At 46.2% G+C, this 4,484-nt stretch overlaps 1 non-coding gene across 1 annotated transcript; it reads left to right on the top strand.

Annotated features, from left to right (window-relative positions):
• The first annotated feature begins 2,185 nt into the window (after positions 1–2,185).
• Positions 2,186–2,292, top strand: LOC133062954 (U6 spliceosomal RNA). The gene has a single exon (XR_009694273.1). It is a non-coding gene; the product is annotated as a U6 spliceosomal RNA (small nuclear RNA).
• The last annotated feature ends 2,192 nt before the right edge of the window (positions 2,293–4,484 follow it).

Raw genomic sequence — 4,484 nt, 5'->3', positions numbered from 1 at the left:
CTGGAAGGGGTCCCCCTTCCTGCAAAAAACCCAAGAAAAGAGTATATAGGCATATATGTGGAAATCTACTGTCTTAAGGGGGCCTGTTCTCCAAGGTTGTTCAGAGTAGTTCTCTCTTAAACGGCTGGGGCAAGAAATTCTGGAGACAGGCCAAAGGCTGGACCGGCTGGGCGTAATCAACCTTAATGTCCATTTTTTTCCCTTCCGGTGAGAGAGTTCTTTGTTTTGCATAAAATGGTGGGGAGGACCTGGAGGGGAATTTTAACTCCAGGCTATTTTGAGCCATGTAACTTTCCTTCATTGATGGACTCGATTTCATTTGTAGAGTAAATCTACCCAATCCAATAGCCTATTCAGCCAGTTTGCTTGTTTTGTTTGCTGGTTCGTGTTAAGAGACTGCAGGCTCAATTTTGGAGGATAAGTCACTCTGGTGTGCACACTGGGAACATTTTCCTCCCTCAATTTGTGTTTTTCCTTTATGGGACAAAAATGGGAAATATTTCATCTATCCAGAAGGAAAGATCTTTGGGTTGCATATTAGATATGTTAAGATCAGAAGAGCAATTGCTCACAATAAAACAATCTGGCAGTCAGAAGCACTCTACAAAGGTAAGGAACACTCTGATAGTGAACGGGCCTGCAGGCTTCCTTGAATGTGAAGCATTCAATTCTAACTTCCTCTACAGGAGCCCCGGAAAAGTTTGACAGTAGGGAACAAGTTGATTGACTCTGTGATAGACACTACTCTCCTTTGTGAATTAAAAGCTCAACTAACCTTTTCCCCAGAACAGCTTGACATCAGGGTCCCATTGGGGCCTTTTTTGACCTTGTCCAGTCTGGGGAGCTTTGGCTTCCGTCTGGGGGCTTCACTCCAGTTAGGGGTGTTCTTCCTGTGAAGGGAAACTCTGTTTATAAGGCACTTTGGAGAAGGGTCACTGGTTTAATGGGACTGGAAAGTCATGTTAATGTGACTTTCCGGCTGGCTAGGTTTTGGTTTATTCTGGTTACTTTGGTAATGTGCAGACATCTGGTACTAACTGCTTACTCTAAGGCTTTCTCTACAATTTTCTCATTTCTTCTCAAACCCTCTGCAAACAGGCGAGTGGCTGTGGAAACAACTGAGGAACTCTGGCCAGAGTTACTCTCTGGTGTGTTCTGAAGGCCCATAGCCCACTGTGCCCCAGTAACTGCCACCCAAGTGGAGGATGTCCTGGCATGCTGCAGTCCATGGGGTCGCAGAGTCAGAGACGACTGAGCTACTAAACGGAATTGCAGTAAGCCGAGGTGGTCAAGTTGTAGTTACAGGACATGTCCACAAGTCGGCAGCAGTTCTTCATACCCAGCTTTGGTTACTGGGGCAACCAGAGCCTTAGGGAAAGTCAGCTTCCTGGCTGCGAAATACAGTGGAATGTGCCTGGGCTTGTGTCTCACTATTTCTGCCCCCCTAAAGTTTCACACCTTGTTTGCAGGCGCATTCCCAACTGAGGGTTCTCAGGTGCCGAGGAGGATGCACTGGCAGGAAGGAGGCTTGAGCTGGAAACTTTCTCCCAAAGGTCCTTGAGGCCAGAGGCCTGACCACCATCCTTTGGGTGCATCGGGTACTCTGGTCCCAGAGAGGTAACCAGACAGTACAGGTTTAAGAGGGAGCTCAACTAAGTGCACCTAGCCTGGTATGTCGACACCACCCCAGTGCAGCCATGAGACCCAAGCCTGCCCAGATTCCAGGAATGGGACAGCAGCCCAAGTCAGGGAGGTCAGAGATAATACAGTAGGGACTGCTTTTCTGTCCTTGACATTAAGCCTGTTATGTTGGAGGACAGCTGATCTGCAGGGTTGTGCTCAGTCTACAGCCACCCAAATCAGGTGTTATTTATCTACGGGGTAGCCTTTTTTTTTTTTGCCATAGAAGGTTGAACAGCGTGCTGGGCATCAGGTCCTTGTGAATTATTTATCTCAGATACACTTCTGTGTATACAACGGAGAAAGGAACAAAATAATTGCTGCAGATTATCTCTTAGAGATACAGATGTCTGTGTATAGGTAGTTGTTAGGTAGTTAGAATAGGAAAAAGGAGTCCAGAATGGTGGTGGTTAAAAGACCTGAAAGGGAAAAGCCCGCGAAAATAGAACAAAGGAAGGTCCAAGGACCGGAGTGAGAACCTCAGGTAAAAAAAAATGACATTCCAGTGCTCGCTTCGGCAGCACATATACTAAAGTATGAACGATACAGAGAAGATTAGCATGGCCCCTGCGCAAGGATGACACGCAAATTCGTGAAGCGTTCCATATTTTTTTGAAAAAAAAAAAAAAAAGACATTCCTGGCTGGCCCAGTTTACATAGGACAGGCCCATGGACAGAGAAACATATAAAAAGAGGAGCCAAAGCTCTTCTCTCTCTCTCTCTGTCCCACTCGATGGGGCGCTCTTCTCTTCGTGTCCTTGGATCGATGTGCCCTCACGCCTCGAAGATAGATTTTCCTGCTATTATCTAAATAAAATAGAGCTGTAACACTGATTTATTTAAGAGCTATAGCACGGTCCATTCGAGACCTGAGAGCTATAACATGGTCTGTCCAAGACCCAAGAGCTGTAACACGCTGAGGAGGCTTTAATGTCCGTCACTCCAAATCTTTGTTGTGACGAGACCAAGAACCGAGGAGCATACACTCGCCTGACAGTAGTGATTCAGATTTTTGTGTATATGTGGAAGGAAGGAAGACAGGAAGAGGATAATCCTTGTGGGTTATCTATTATAGATACAGATTTCTATGTTTATGTTAGTCTGGAGATCCTAACTCATTCTAGGCCCTTCACTTTTTTTTCCCCTGGAACCCTTTGTTTGACTTTGAATTCTCTGAATCTCTTTTTAGATTGTAAATTTGTTGCCTTGTATATTTTTACTTTGCCTGGAAGGTGCCTCACATACTACGGTCTTCATCTTCCTGACTGACTACCCTTAGTGTGTGATCCTTCAAGGTCCATCCCTGTGGCTACCAGTGTCATAATTCCCTAATTTCAGTGGCAGCTTTTTATGACTGAGAAATAGTCCACCGTATATATACCATGTGACTTAGCAGCAGCATACACCACATCTTGTTTGAGCTTTAATCTCTCAGGGGAGATTCTGCTGGTTGTGTGTCTTGGCTATTGGATATAGTGCTGTCGTAGTGCTCCTCGGGGTTCGTGTGCCTTTGCCTCAGCGGTTTTCTTGGGATATAGGCCCAGGTGTGGGAATTCAAATCCTAGGCTTTGTTCCCCTTGATAGTCCCTCACCCACCCACCCAGGGCATTTGGAGACTGTCCATTACACTGGCTGCTGCTATAGATACAGTAGGGGGTTCCTTTGCCTTTAGGCCCTCTCCCGTCTGTATTATTTGTTAACTTGTGAGGATGTCTATTGTGACTGGTGGGTTTTGATATTTCTTTGTCATTTTGTTGACATTCCTACAGCAATTAGGGATGCTGAGCATCTTGCCCTGTGGTGGAGGTATGAGGTTCTTTTTCCTTAAAGGGTTTGAGGAAAATTTACCTTTGGCAATTGGCTTCCTGAAAGTCAGTTGCATTTGGGATATATTTCTGCAATTCCCATCCCAGGACATTAATTACCTGAGGGTAGCTGTCATTAACAGAACCCCAGGCCTTGTGAATTAGAGGTGGCAGGGAGCACTGGTGGTCATATTGTAGTTACAGAGAATTTCCACAAGGTGGCAGCACGTTTTCATGCCTGCCTCTGTTCCCTGGTAGCTCAGTTGGTAAAGAATCCACCTGCAATGCAGGAGACCCGGGTTCGATTCCTGGGGTGGGGAAGATTCTCTGGAAAAGGGATAGGCTACCCACTCCAGTATTTTGGGGCTTCCCTTATGGCTCAGCTGGTAAAGAATCCGCTGCAAGCAGGAGACCTGGGTTCGATCCCTGGGTTGGGAAGATCCCTTGGAGAAGGGAAAGGCTACCCACTCCAGTATTCTGGCCTAGAGAATTTCATGGACTGTATAGCACGACTGAGCAACTTCAAAATCTTAAAAAAAAAAAAAAAAAATCTGTTTCCTGGGGCAACCAAAGCCTTAGGGAAAGTATGCTTCCTACCACTGTGAAATAGAGTGGAGTGTACCTGAGCAAACATTTAACGGCTTGAGTCTGACTACTTTTTCCCCCTTAAGCATCACACAAACACCCTATCCAGACTAATCCCTTCCAGATCCACTGCACCCTGCTGAGTGTGCTGAGGTGCTAGGAGGCTGCGCTCTCAAGTAAGAGGCTTGAGCTGGGAACCCCAGCACAAGAAGAGGTCGTAGCTAGCTGACTCTTGCCTTCAAATTTCTCCAGGCTTTGATGCCACATGGAACTCTCATCACAACCAGAACATAGCAGACAGTGGATCTTTAAAAAGGGTCAGTGAAGGGAGAAGGAAATGACAACCCACTCCAGTCTTCTTGCCTGGAAAAGTCCATGGACAAAGGGGCAGCAGTCCATGGGGTTACATGACTG

The sequence above is a fragment of the Dama dama genome, chromosome 9, assembly GCF_033118175.1.
Source record: "Dama dama isolate Ldn47 chromosome 9, ASM3311817v1, whole genome shotgun sequence".
In the NCBI taxonomy this organism is placed as follows: Eukaryota; Metazoa; Chordata; class Mammalia; order Artiodactyla; family Cervidae; genus Dama; species Dama dama.
This window is presented reverse-complemented; position numbering and strand designations above follow the sequence as displayed.